Source organism: Mauremys reevesii, linkage group 7, assembly GCF_016161935.1.
Source record: "Mauremys reevesii isolate NIE-2019 linkage group 7, ASM1616193v1, whole genome shotgun sequence".
Classification (NCBI taxonomy): Eukaryota; Metazoa; Chordata; order Testudines; family Geoemydidae; genus Mauremys; species Mauremys reevesii.
The window spans coordinates 30700669-30715726 of NC_052629.1; the positions used below are offsets into that span (position 1 = coordinate 30700669).

Sequence of the window (15058 nt, forward strand, 5' to 3'; positions counted from 1 at the left end):
ACATCCTCAGTAGGAATTATAATAGTCATGCATTCTGTAATTTCAAAACAGACCAGTTTTAAGTTATATTAAAAGCTCCTAAAAGTCCATTGTAGTATCAAACGTTAGCAATACACTAGGGAAATTAAATATTTCCTAGTTCTCTGATTGGCTGGCTTGGGCTGGTGGATGAAAAGTATTTTCCACTGCCAACCTGTGCACCTGTGAAATTTATCCTGATGACACCATCAGTCTTCATTGGCCCCAGGCCTGGGATCTTGTGTCTGCTCCTGACCACTGACCTTACAGTGGATGGGGAAACTACTATGCCAACTCAACTACTGCATGGTACCATACAATTAAAAACTATGCTACTGTTATCATCAGCAGACTTCTTTTGTAATCCCTTGAAGTGAGTCATCCCCTGATGAATTAAGAGATACATTACCATGTAACATTTTGAAAGCCAAGGTTTGAAAACCTTTCAGACATCACTTAACACCTCAGATACAGTTTTCTGTTATACAAGGTTAAAAAGAACATGAATAATGCCTACATTTGCAGATGTCCTCACTGTTGAGGGCTCCAGTCCAAGATAACGGAGATAATGTAAATTGTGCATTCTGAGCCAACATTAGGGGCACAGAGTCCTGCCAAGGTCAGCTAGCTTGTGACCGTTACAAAGGAAATCATTTCTCAAAAAACACATGAGGATTAAATGGCCATTGTTTGTTACTAAAAATTTCTTATGCTATTATTAAAAACACTAGCAATATTTTTGTGCTCTTAAAATATTTTTTTAAAAGTGTATCCCCATAGTAAAGGGCAACCTGTGTCACTGAGTAATGTGCAGTTAAATACATGTAGATGTAGATGTGAATTTTTAATATATGTTGAAACTTTTCTGGAAATGAAATGGGATTGATAGATTCTGTAAATAAGTGTTCTAATCTGCAAGAGATATTAGCAAACATTCCCAAATAAATTAAGATACATTGCCAAGTCTCATTTTATCCGTATAATTCAGCTCTGTCAATACAGTCTCTTAGAAGGAATTCTTCAGAAGATCACAGTATTTTTTAGGCCCCAATTTATAAATGCCATGCACTCTAACCTTTTGTTTACAATGACTCTCTGTATATAATTATCTATAGCAATGAGAGCTAGAAGGGGAAGTTCCATGTTTGATTAAAAACTGCTGCAGATGCTGGTTCTGCAAAAACAACTCTTGGGCAATGATAACATTTTTTTACCTCAAAGAAAGCCCATTAGTATGTATAAGAAACAGCTAATGGCGTTCAATTGCACTGTTGATGGACTAACGTACTGTGACAGAACTAATGGAGTACTCAAGCAGAGCAACTGATTTATTTAGGTTCTCTTCAAGTTTCAAGGAAAAGAAGTAAAAATAATAAAAGACAAATCCTATAAAGTCCTTGCAAAAGCATTTGGTACCTATCTCATTGAACTTTAAAGAAATGGCGCTTGAGTATTTAATGTGAAGAAAGTTCCAGGACTTCTTGATGAAACATATAAAGACTACAATCTGAATTCTGCTCTCAGTTAAACCAGAATACATCAGCAGTGACTCCACTGAAGTCTGTGTACTTGAGAGCAGAATTTGTCCCTATTTATAAAAGTGTATGTAAAAAATTCTGATTAACTTTCAAGGGGCCCTGTCATTTTTAAAAATTGCCTTAAAAATTGAAGCCATGATATGACCCTAGTTATTGAGTTAATTCAAAACTAAAAATTTAAATACTAAAAATTTGACCAAACCATTTCTGTTGTTATCCTACCATAGCCCAAAGATCATAAAGATATGCGACTCTTTGCTCAATAGCAGTATTGTGCAAAATGTTGTTGCTTTTTTATTTATGCTTAGGATGGCGAGAGTCTGCATGTAATGTCTTTTAAAGCAACTTTCAAAAAGATTGTTTGGTGCTGGAGTAGGTTTTAATCTTCCATGAAGGTATTAGAGAGCCCGTTTATACCACAGCTGTTTGCATTATTTTTTTTACCTTCTTGATGGTTTGTAGCAGGGAACGGAATTTGTCCCAGGAGAGCTCCAGGCAGAAAGTGCTGTGACAGAGCTAGTTAAACTGAACCGTGTGAGTGATTGCTATTTGCACAGGTAAAATGTGTGAGGAAATGAACACTTGTAGATGATCTTGCATTTTAGAAGATGTGTACAAATAACTGCTACTTAAAATTCAGCTTACTCTCCATTGTCCAGATTTAGTTGTTTAGAAATGTATACTTTGCACAACCACTATTTCACTCTATTTGAAAAATTAGGAAGTTTAATATGCTCTTATTTTTAGATGAACTACATCATTAACCGTGTCATCTATTTTCCTCTCATTGCGCTGAAAATTTGGGGTAAGTTCTTCTTACATTGACAAAGACCACAACATGATTTTACCTGATTGATTACAATGACTTTTCCCATCTTTTGGCATGCTGTGATCTTAAACCTGGAACTTCTCACAGGTGGAAGACCAGGCACTCCAAGACATAGTGGCACTAGTACTTTGTCTGAACTTGGCAATGGCAAGAAATAGGAAATGGTTCTTTAGCTTGGGAGGCGGAGGGAGAGGAAATTAAAAGCAAAACAGTCTTGACTTATCCTACATATAACTAATATTACCTACAATGGGGACCTCCTACAGCTGTAGTCAGCTCTGACTGACACCAACCAAATTTGTTATATCACACCTAGAATGCAAAATTAATAAAATAATTATATGGTGCTTTGAAAGTTCAGATGTCTCTCTTTCAGTACCTGGCAGTCTATATGTAATAACATATTATCAGTGATCTTTGTGCACTTCCCAAAGGCTCCAGAACTCTATGATTAAAGTTAATGGGACAGATCCTCTGTTCCAACCAAGCTGAGCTCAGAGCAGGATGGGACCAAAAGTAGATTTAAGCCGCCTTTATATAACCTAAAGCTGACCACATTTAAGCCATTTATGCCCAGTTGTCAAAGGCACGAAGGAGCTGGGCCCACATCCAGGAATCAGTGGGATATAGCCATGGTCCAGTCATGCTTCTTTCCTCCCGGATATGCCTCCTGTTGCACAGTCAGCTGGGGTGGAGTAGGAAATGCTATGGTGGCTCTATGTGGCCTGAGGAATCCCCTATGCAGGACCCAGTTCAGTTGGATTTATGGCTGCTTTGGAGCCAGAATTGTAAATTCCTTGGACCAAATCCTCCTTGCCTTATTCAGGTGACTAGTCCCATTTAAGTTAATGTGTGTCACGTGAGTACAGAGAACAGTTCATTCTATTGATTTGCATTTGCTTTAGTGTTACAAGCTGCAACATTTTGCAATCTAATATTAAAATAGATTCAAGGGAGGGAATTTTTTTGATATTCATGAAAAGCTTCTTTCATGACAACAGCTCCGCACATTTCAGTTCAAACTAAATATGAGGTTTGGATAGAAATACAGTATAACCATTCCCAGGAGAGATTCTCAGGGCTTGTCATGTAGAGCTAAGATCTACTTCACCACACTCTAAGACTGTTGGCAAAGTGTCCCATTTGCGACACTAGTATTCAAAAGTTTTCTTAGCAATTTTTAAGTGACATTTTATTTGCTTTCTTAGGCATAAGTTACTGACGCACAAGACACTTGTCTGTGTACTGATTCACGTCAGATGAGTTTTCTCTCTGTAGTCACTGGTGCCTAGTTTTCAGAGTTTGTTTTGCAACTGAAAAAGCAATAATTCATTCATAGTCTAGATAAAGGGCTCAAGCCCATTACAAGATTACCATCGCAGCAAAGATTCTCAGTTGTATTCACGTTCAGAAAAAGAGGGGGGTAGAGACTGAAAGCATTTGCTACTATAGTTCTGTTTACCTATTGTAGCTTTTTCGAAGTTGTCCATCACTACACAATCTAAATGTGATGTTATGGTCATTCAAATATTGTAATAATTTGTTTTTCAGTTATACTACATTTTACTTTTGTGATAATCTACTTCAGTGAAATGAAACCTGTTTTGAAGATAAATTAAACATTTTATCATTTAAAATATTATTTTTTTTCTTTTAATTCATTTAATTTGAAACCAAGAAATCAAGCACTTCTGGACTCAGTTGTGGAAAAGACTATGAACTCATTGCCATTTATCATCATCCTATGCCTGAAATCTACTAATCATTATCCAACTGATTGCATTGTTTTATCTGCAAGTGAGATCACTCAAGGGGAGGGCATGTACATGAGCTCAGAATAAAAATAACAAATATACCAGATTAAAGGCGAAGCAATCACTTTTAAATTAGATTACAAATTATCAAGTCTCCATTTTTGCAAGGTACTGTCCAAAGAATGGAAATAATATGTAAATCCCTGCTAGTTTTATCCTTTTCTAGCCATCAAATACCAATTTCACCCAATACTCTTGGGACTATAGTGTTTACTATTACAGTAGAAGTCAACATGTCTATATGATTGACTTGAGCACTAGCGGCATCCATGATGTAATCAGGAAGATTCACAGTTCCCCAGGGAGTAGTGTTTGTTAAGTCTGCTTTGGTGAAGCCAGCAGGGGAGTGAAAGGACCTGGTCTATCCTACAAAATTTAACCATGTCTGAACTCACTTGCCAACATCTGTGTTGATCTGAGGCTGAGCACAGGTCAGTGTGGATTTAATCACAGCTAGCTGACATGATTACTCATGTTAAGTTGTAGGTCACTCACATGATTTTTTACAGCTGTATTCAGACATAGTAAAATTTTGTGTTGTGGACTAGCATTTGTAGGAGTTCCTTAAAACAGAGGCTAGAGAGAATCTGTTGTCTACTGGCTAGCAGTGTTGGAAGCAGGACTTCTGGGATCTATTCCTGGCTCCAACAACTTGCTATCTGATTTTGAGCAAGTAATTTCACCCCTTTGAATCTGTTTCCCCAATCTAGAAAAAATGAGCATAATAATATATACCCATATTGCTGAGTGTACAATTAATAACAAAATTCAGCTGTAGAATTTTGCCTCTTTTTCTGTCTACATAACACTCGTGAAACTCTCAGATTTATCTGCTCAAATTATGTATGCATTTTTGGTATTTTTCTGATCTGAATATCTTGTAAACAGGTCATTGTGAACTGTTGATATTTGACATTCAAAATTTGCACTGTGTTATGTACCATGTAGGAATCTTTCTGCTCCTTGATCAGTTGACTTATATAACTAAGCAGCACCCTACCATTTTAAATTTTAAATATTATCACCTAATATGCAATACAAAATTCACTTATGCTGTATATTTAAGCATTCATGCTTAAAATTCACTTTTTCCCAAGTATCTGTACTTGGAAATCTTGTCTGCCCAAATGTTCACAGCAAATGAACTCAAAGGGATCATGAATGTGGCTGAATTAAAATTTGTTTTAGATTTCGAATGGCAATTAAACATTGTAAAGAAACTCCTTGAGGAGGAAGTAGGGGAGTTTCCTGTTGCCTATGAGGGTATTTCCCACCGAGGGGACAATCTGGCCTTACATTTTTGGTTGTTGTATCACTTTATTTAACCAAACTGGGCTCTCTTTAAATGGAAAGGAAAATATTCAGTTCCAAAACATACTTGAGATTTAGAGTTTGAGCTGCATTATATGATACCTCACTAGAATATATATTTAAACTAAATATTTAATATAGTTCCTCAAATAATTATTTCAGAATGCAACTGCTCTGTAGTGAGTGGATCTGCTCCGTAGTTGTTGAGTCTTAGTCACTTGTGCTTAGGCTTTTGCAATAGCCACGTGAAAAAATAAAGGGTTATTTATTAAGAGCAGAACAGTTCCCTTTTAGTTCTGTAGCAATCATGTCTCTTTTTTTCCAGTCCATGGAAAGTGTTATCTCAGGCAGCTTTGTGCAGGAAGTTCTGTTTATCACTTCCTCACAGTTGCAGTTTGTCTAGGACTTAAATATATGATATCAGATTGCATCAAAATGTGGGCCTTTGTGTGCTTAACTCATCAAAGGAGTGGACCCTCAGGACTTGATATCACTTCACTGCATATGCAGTCATGTAGCAAAACAAAAGTCTATCTAAACAGGACAGAACTATTTCTGTTGGTGGTGCAGCAAAGCTAGCTGTAGAATTGGTGTAGTTTCAGGTATCTGCACTGTTTCACTTCTTGTTTTTATATTTATCACTTTTTAAGAAGCGATATATGGTTTGCCTGCTTTTACTATGTAAACTAAGATGAAAACCAAAAGATTACTTGCACATAAAAAACCCAATTGTTTTGCATTTTATAACTCACTGCAATGTCTGTTTATATTACAGAAATATGCACTAAAACTGATTCTACTTCTATTTTACTTTGGATTGTGTGAATAAATCTGAAACAGTTTAATGGTCATCTACACAGGTATGTGTCAAATAAGGGTAGCATATGGTGTCCAAACAGCATAGCAAATAGCAACAGCAACCCTGAGAAGTTTGGCTATAGTTTATAAAGCTCCTCTTCCACCTTTGTGGTTATGCTTCTATTTTCTATCACCCTGATAAAGGAGTTCCTTCTTCAGTATAGCAGGCTGCATTGCCAGATGCTAGCCTATATGGGCAGCCACAGGAAGCCTATTCAACTGTGTAGCAATACTTCTGCTCTAATCAGCAGCTCCTCCCTGCTGACTCTAGTTTTTAGTGCCAGCGCCTCCCCCATAGCCCTTTCAATACCTTACCTAAAAGATCCAGCACAATTGCATTCAGCTAGTAGGGATGATAAGTGTCTAGCAGCTTCAGATCCTCATGTCTTCTCCGCAATCTGAAAAGAGAGATGCTGTCTGACTGGGTTCCATTTCTCTCCCCTCCTCCATGTTTGTGGCTGCATGTGTTAATGATGTGATACATACAAAAGCCCAGTAATCAAAGAATGTGAATTCTACCTGACAGCAGCTACCTTCATGTCCACGATGTAACACACCCTCTTTATTTGCCAACACTAGCTAGCACTATAAAAAGGAAGAGTCTTATGTCTACAGAAATTACTCAGCAGTAGAAGACAATACAGTAGAGGTAAGTCTATCATCTTTAAGTCTCTTTTCTTACAAGGAATAAACTATATTATTAGTAAACTTGGAAGAATTAGGTTTTTATTTTAATTACAATGGATATTGTGATTTAAAACTACAATGAACTCTATACAAGAGAGATTTAAGAGATTTCCCCAAATTAGCATCCCTTTCTGCAAATGCTATTGAGCAACTGCAAGGGGATCCAGTTAACAGCCATGCAACTCTAGCGGGAGCCATATTTGCCATGGAGAGAGGAGCAAGTAGACTTATACATGCAGCATGGTGGAGGTCCCTTCCTTGTGAATCCTACAGATCTGCAGGGTTGGACGGAGTGAGGCCTCCCAATTCCACAGCTCTCTAATCCCTTCTCTTGTGCCAAGGAAACTGTGGAGGAGGTCTTGTTGAGTTTTCCTCCTCTCTCTTGCTGCCTTCCACAATTTTTTCCACTGGAGGAGTTGATCTTGCCCTTAGCTGTCATCAGTGTTAGCCAATTGTGTGGAAGCAAATTCAGAAGTGGCCAATGGCATTTTCACTGTGCAGTACAGTTGACCCTTCTCACAGATTTGTGAAAAAAATCTCCCTGCTTGCCTGAAAACAAGCAAACCCTCAGAATCAAGGTGTTTTTTTTTCAAGCAAGCCAAATGTTTTGCTCTTCTCTCCCCCCACGCAACTTGAATGTTTAGCAAAAGTGAAATTCAGTTGCCGAGGTATGATCCTGTCATTCTGCTCCAGAATAGTTTTGCTTTGAAAATAGCCGTTTTCCACATGGCAGAATATTTTTGTCCCATGACAGAATATTTCCATTTTTACTATGGAAAAAATGGTATTTGTTGGTAAATACGGAAAATCAATGCTTTGGATCACATTTACAGATAACAATCAGTGCTATATCGCATTTCACATGCACACACTTGCAAAATGAAAACTATGCAAAATGAAATGGAAGTTTTTGCATAGTTCTGCTTTGTGGAGCCTCACACCACTGGAGACCTGCGGCCCTATGGTCCACCACTCATTTTTGGTACTTACTGTGAGTATAGTACTAACCTTTTTCTGGTTGTCTATAACTCCTTCATCGTACTGTCATATACACAGAGTAATCAACCTTCTAAAGCATGAGAAGGCTTGGATGTCTGAGTTCGCAAAGATCTATATTGTGCAATATAGCTTGGAAAAACACTTTTGGCACGTAAAAGGAGGGGAGAAACAAAGAGAGGCCATCATCCCTGTAAGCAGTCCGGAAGATAGGGCTATTTATTTATACTTCTGACCAGATTTTCCTCCCAGTGTCTGGCCATGGAACTTCACAGTCCCACTTTCCCTTTTTGTGGTGTTTTGGGTACAGCTGCCTGAAAAGGAAAATGTTTAGACCCCAACTCATTAGCTTTACAATTAGTGATGGGTGGCCTGGTTCAGATTAAATAAAAAGGGTCCTGAACTTTCACCCTGACACTTGAACCAAAACTTTCTTCTCTTCTTTTTTGAGGTTGAAAAAGTTTGGTTAACTTTCTATTTGTTTCATTTTCACACGCTTCTCCACTTCCTTCTTTTGGCTGAAATAATTCCAACCCAGCTAGAACCAGGAAGAATCAGAAATATACCAGAGAGATTGCGCTCATAAAGGAAGAATGTTCTTGTATATAAGGTACTGGACTAGGACTCAGGAGATCTATGTTAAATTCACACCTCTGCCACAGACTTCCTGTGTGATATTGGGTAAGTCACTTAATAAGATCTCTCTGTGCCTCAGCTCCTCATGTGTAACATTGAGATAATAGTTCTCTACTTCAAAGAAGTTTGGTGAAGATAAATTCATTAATGTTTGAGGTGCACAGAAACTCCAGTGATAAGGGCTAGTGAAATATGTAGAGAGAGATTTCCAGAACTAAAAAATTTCAGATATGCTTCTGAGCAGCACCATGTCAGCAATGGTCTCAAGTTGCAGTGGGGGAGGTCTAGGTTGGATATTAGGAAGAACTATTTCACTAGGAGGGTGGTGAAGCAGTGGAATGGATTACTTAGGGAGGTAGTGGAATCTCCATCCTTAGAGGTTTTTAAGGCCTGGCTTGACAAAGCCCTGGCTGGGATGATTCAGTTGGGTTTGGTCCTGCACTGAGCAGGGGGTTGGACTAGATGACCTCCTGAGGTCTCTTCTAACCCTAATCTTCTATGATTCTATATGTATCTAATCGTGATTTTTTTTAACATTTTTTTTTTAAACATTCACCAATCATTACTCTTTTTTGGTTTAATCTGGTAGAGAATAACTGATATCTATTTTTGTATCTTTCTTTATCAAGAAATAAATATCTTATATTAAAAATTATGTTTTGTTGCTCTTTGCTCTTTCCACGAGCAGTGTTTCCTTCCCCTAGTCTTGTTCCTTCCTCCCACCATACATGGGCCCTCTCTAAGCCAGGAAAATGAGGTATGTTTAACAAATATATGAGCTAATACGTGTGAGTAGACAGCCGGTTTTTAAACAGCACCTCTTCTATGGGGAGCCTAATGCCAATCCCAGTCAGCTAACCTGGGTTTTAAGTTGTTAAACACTAAGTGAATCTATGCTATGTCCTAAATGGTGTTTCAAATAGGGCTAGCTGACGTACTGTTTTCCCAAGTATAGACAAGGCCTGTAGGTTAGCAGATCTTGAGCCAACTGCTGTCACCACATGTTTCATATGACAGTGTAACCCAGTGGTCAGAGTCATTGTGTGTTATATGTCATGCTCTCTGCCCAATCCACAAAGGATGCAAGTCTATTACTGCCTCCACCAATGGATCCATAGTGTCTCAAGCTTTCAGTTCTGGAGGCCCTGTTCAATCCCTGGTGTACTAACCAAGATGCCAGCCATCATAACAGCTCATTGTATCAGACTGCTACATCACACCCAGGTGTGATTTGGATGAACACTGAACTTCCTTAATGAATAACAATAATTCAGCCCAGAAAGGATTCATGTCAGTTCCAGGTCACTGGCCTTGTCTGTGCTAGAGAAGTTAGAAGTGTTAATTCCTGGCCCACTATTAGGCTTATGGGGGACAGAGGAGATTGTGAGATGAGGGGTTCTGAGAAGCACTGCTTCTCCTGCTTCTGGCTGCTGCTACTTTCACTCTGATAATCCACAAAAGGTTAGTCAGAGCGGGATTTGCCATAGGTAATCCACAGATGGCTCACAGTCTGTGTGGTTGCAGAACTGGGACCAGGGGTATTATGTGAGGGGGGTTGGAGGAGTGATAGAGTTGTTGGAAGGAGCAGAGAGTACATTCCCCACCAGTAAGTAATTCATGGATGGGGGATCTGGGTGTTAGAATGGGGACACTTCTGGAGGCTGGGCAAATGAAGGAGGTTTACCAGCTGAGGGAGCTGTTGTCATCCATTTACCCTGCACTGTTTTCAGTGACTGATTGCTTCCTACACTTATCAAAAACTAATCACTCCTTATACTGGGGGTGGCTCTGAAGCAAGAAGCAGAGAAAGGCAGTTATTAAGGGCTGGGCAGCTGCCAAGTTTGCTGAAAGGGAGAATGTGCCAAACTGGAGTTCTTGTAACAGTTGCCATCTGCAGCAATGAAGAAACAGGCACATGTGGCACCAGTTCCTGGTGGAGGAGAAAGAGCAGGAGAGAGGTAAGATGGTGCCTGTGCGCTCGAGCTTCTTTTCACCAATTCCTAGCTGCTGTGTCTGAACGGGCTGGGGTGGGAGTGCGAGTAGTTACCTTGTTTGTAGTTAGTGCTGGGTGGGCAGCCAGCAGGCTGTGGATATAAATAACAACTTTCCATCTACAGGATCCCTATGCAGGACAGTCTCATCATGTGCACTGTCTGTACCATCTGAAAATGAGAATCTTGCTCCAAGGAGCAGACTCTTATAATACCCAACTGGGTAGAGACTATGGGATTATGATATGGTTGCAGAGTACCTGCTGCACTGTCTCCCTATTTTGTGGTATAGCTGCACTGTTATTTACTGCTTGTTAATGCTATTAGTAATCACCCCTCTTCCTCTTTTTGGTTTATAACATTTATTCAGATCAGCATCATCTTATTAATTGCAAACCGCATTGGACTCAGTGGCCATCACTTGGTGAAGTGAGAAGCATCAGTCTGGTAAGTCAGATCCATTTATTGCATTTTCTTAGTGCTTTTGTCTCTAGGTGGGGTTTTCAACCAAATTTTTAGTTGAGAGATATCTCTGAAGTGTAACTAACAGTGGGATCTGCCCCTGATTTCTGACTGAAGCACCTGGCAGAAGGGTCATACTAAACACACTTGCAGTAGTTTATTGGAACTGAAAGAGATCTAAAGTCAAACTTACTTCCCCATTGAAGATGGTTTGTTTGTTTATTTTGCACTTCCCTTCTTGGACAATAAAGCTAAACTGATCTGGTTTGGTGATATGACACTGATCTATGGATTAGATCTCAGATACATCCCATTTCTAGGGGCAGTTGGTAGATGCAATTTAAATGAAAATGTATGGTCCTCTTTGATTTTGATAAAAAGTGTTCAGAATTTCTGTATAAAACCTTTCCTGGCAGGTGAGGATTTGGGCAAACCCCCTGCCCAGAGGAGGGATAGCTCAGTGGTTTGAGTATTGGCCTGCTAAATCCAGGGTTGTGAGTTCAATCTTTGAGGGGGCCACTTAGGAGTCCAGAGGGGAAAAAAACTGTTTGGGGATTGGTCCTGCTTTGAGCAGGGGGTTGGACTAGATGACCTTCTGAGGTCCCTTCCAACCTTGACATTCTGTGATTGCTAGATAACAGAGCACACCTGATTGTTTGTTGGCATATGATCCAGCATGTCTGGGTGCTTCCATCTCCCTGCTCAACCATACAGTTCAGAGGATGATGGCCAGGGTGTGTGTGTGTGAATATCAGTTGGAATTATGGCACATCTGGTGCAGGTCACACATGCTGCTGGCTGCTTAAGAGTTAGGGGGTAACTTTTTTGTAGGGCATTCACCACTATTTGTGGATGTCTTATAGAACACTAGCTCTGGCTCATGTTATACTAAAGAGAGCAGAATGTGATTGAGCTACTATAGTTCACACTAGCAAAGCCTTTCATTACTTTCCTTCCATTTACTGCTACAATACGTATAGGGCTAGATCCCAATCTCTGATGCACCTAGGGGAGAGGGCCATACATGTCTTTCCTTGAAGGGCTGCCAGAGGCAGAACTGGCCTTGGTTCAGGTTGAATATTCTGCAAGACCCCCCCTACCCCCCATAACACAAATTGTGCTTTAAACAAGTGTAAATAGAACACCTAATCCGACTTCTTGGCACCCTTGCCATTCTCTGTGTAGCTCAAAAGCTTGTATTTTCCACCAATAGACGCTGGTCCAATAAAATATATTATTACCTCACTTACCTTGTCTCTCTCATTAATTAAAAATACAGTCCATAATCAGTAAAGCCATTACAAAACAGCAGCACCTACCTTCTCCCCAGCACTCAGGAAAAGATACTATAAAACAAAGTCTTCCCAGTCCTCAAATTCCCCAAAGAAATCTCACAACTGCCTCAGCACTCCTCAAATGCTTGTTCAATAAAGATGGGTGTTGAATGACTGTAAGGGTTACTAAGCATCTAGAACAGTTATCTATTTCAAAGATGCCTGGTTTACATATTTGCTTCCTCTACGTGTTGAGCACAAACTCCAGTTCCTTTTGAAAACTATTTTCAAACCAAGGAAACACATCAACTATTTTCTTATGTATCTGTAGTTTTTTATACACCCATTAAAAGAATCATTTGATGTCACCATTACACAGTGCATTGCCAGTTATTCATGTCAGTAAACTGCATAATTATATAACAAAACAATACTAAAATGGCAATAAAAGTAGATACTTATCTTTACAGTTACATTCTTGGTTTTTCATAACAGTGTGTCTATAAAACTCTCTTTGAAAGGGGCTAACCCAAAGAGAGATCAACTGTAACTACACATAGGTTTAGAAGGGAAGATGAATGTGGAATTGTTAGATCTGACTGGACTCCGTTCTAAAGATGAATGAAAGATCATATGTGAAAAGAATAACTACAAATGTGCTTATCAGTTACTATTTTGTTATGGTATAAAAAAATAAAAACCCATTTACTGTTGTGTGTGTGTGTGTGTGTCTCTCTCTCTCTCTCTCGTGTGAAGAACTATATTATGCACCATAGATGTAAGTCTTCTCTGTCCACTAAATATAAAAAGATCTATGGGTTTGATTCTTTCATGACTCTGGAAAATATTATGTACCATATCAGAGAGTTACTTAAGGTTTTTTTTTTTTTTAAACATGTGGAAGTTATACTTGAGGATGATATAATGGATTTGTAGCACCTGACTTTTCCCATTTGTTACAGAGCGGTGAATTGGCCCATAAGATTCAATATGGCCTGATTTAATAGTCAAGAACACACCTACTCAGTCTGAAAGAATTGGTAACATCCCCTAAATATTTGCCTTACAGCAGTGGTTCTCAACCTTTTTGGGCTCAGGACTAATTTGTAAATGTTTGTGGCCTGATGTGTCCCAGTAAATAGTCTGGGGTGGAGGCACTGGGGTTGTTTTGGTTGGATCCTGCGCTGCAGGGCAGGGTTGGGCAGTGCTTAATTTGAAACAAAAGAGGTGCTGGGGCTCAAACAATTGGATGCCAGGGATCAAGCAATTTTTTTACTTTCATAACTGATGCAGCAAGCCCAGAGGTGCCAATGCTATGAGTTGCCAAGCCTTGGGGTGCTGGAGGCTCAACTCTGGCACAAATTAAGCACTGGGGTTGTGTCCTGCCTGGCTCCTGCATTTTACACATGCTTGAACTCAGGAATCTGTTATAGCCTCCTTTCTCTTCAGCCTCTTTTGAACTGAAATTAGGAGTCTCTGTACTACCTCTGAGCATTTTGTAATAACCAGCCTATATACACAGATACTAGTTGTCAGTTAACTGCATAAATGCCACAGGGGGTGAGGACTCATGATCCTCAGCTCAGAAACTCAGAGCTCGTCTTAGGGTGTGTCTACACTGTATGAAGAGGTGTGCTCTTAACTCAGGTTAAAATAGCAGTGAAGAGATGGTAATTCAACTTTTAACAATTTAGGAGCTCAAGTTCAACCCCAAGCTATGCTGTGGTCTTAAACTCAAGCTGCTACCTCCAGTTAAAAGCTGAGTTACCATGTCTTCACTGTTACTTTAACCGGAGTTAGTTAAGGGGTGTTAACTAACCCACGTTAGGGAGGTGTCTTCCCCACCCCCTTCAGTGTAGACATACAGTTCTGTGAACTAATGTTCCAGCTGAGGGAACTTGTGAGCACATGAGCAAGTGTGGTCTGCCTTCCTATCAGCAGAAGGCAGTAGCTCATATGCACACCGACCAGCATCCCTCCTTGTAAACCAGTGTAATGGGTGATGAGGTAGGCTTTAGCTGTGCTGCACTGTGAATTGGTGTATAGGTGTGACATCATAAACACCCAACTGGCCAATTTGAATGTGGCTTTAGGAAACCAGTGTCCACAATAACACCCTGCTAACTGTTATCTGTGTGGGGCATCAGACACAAAGTCAAACAGTTCTGATTTAATCCAGAAAAAGGCAGTGGTACACATACCCCTTAGCTTGTTCATTACTATATATAATCCTTCTGTATTTTAGCTTGTAGACCACAGAACGATTGTATTTATTTTTATTGATATCTGCAATAATAAAAAAGTACATAGCTGCTGTGTCTTATTATTAATTTGAGAGTCCACTCATAGTGGTATATAAAAAGGTTACTATTTATTGAATTCCATGTGCAGAAGCAAAGATTTAATGAACTATGGAAAATCCTAAATCTACATTATTAAATGAAGAATTGTTTATTGGAACATCACTGAATCAATTTTTACAAAACTAGATACAAAAGACACCACCTTCCACCCCCGATAATCACTATGCAATAAATCTGCTGAGGTGAGTAATAAGTCAGTGCCATACAGTACACTCTACTGATTACGAGTATGCTTTCTGTTAAAACTGTACATTATATTTTTACACTTGTGAAATGCTCTG

The 15058-nt window shown here is 39.3% G+C and overlaps 1 long non-coding RNA gene across 1 annotated transcript; it reads left to right on the top strand.

Moving 5' to 3' along the window:
• Nucleotides 1–10453: 10453 nt before the first annotated feature.
• Nucleotides 10454–13429, top strand: LOC120368923. Its single transcript, XR_005582848.1, has 3 exons — nt 10454–10645; nt 11049–11125; nt 13377–13429. It is a non-coding gene; the product is annotated as an uncharacterized LOC120368923 (long non-coding RNA).
• Nucleotides 13430–15058: the final 1629 nt, after the last annotated feature.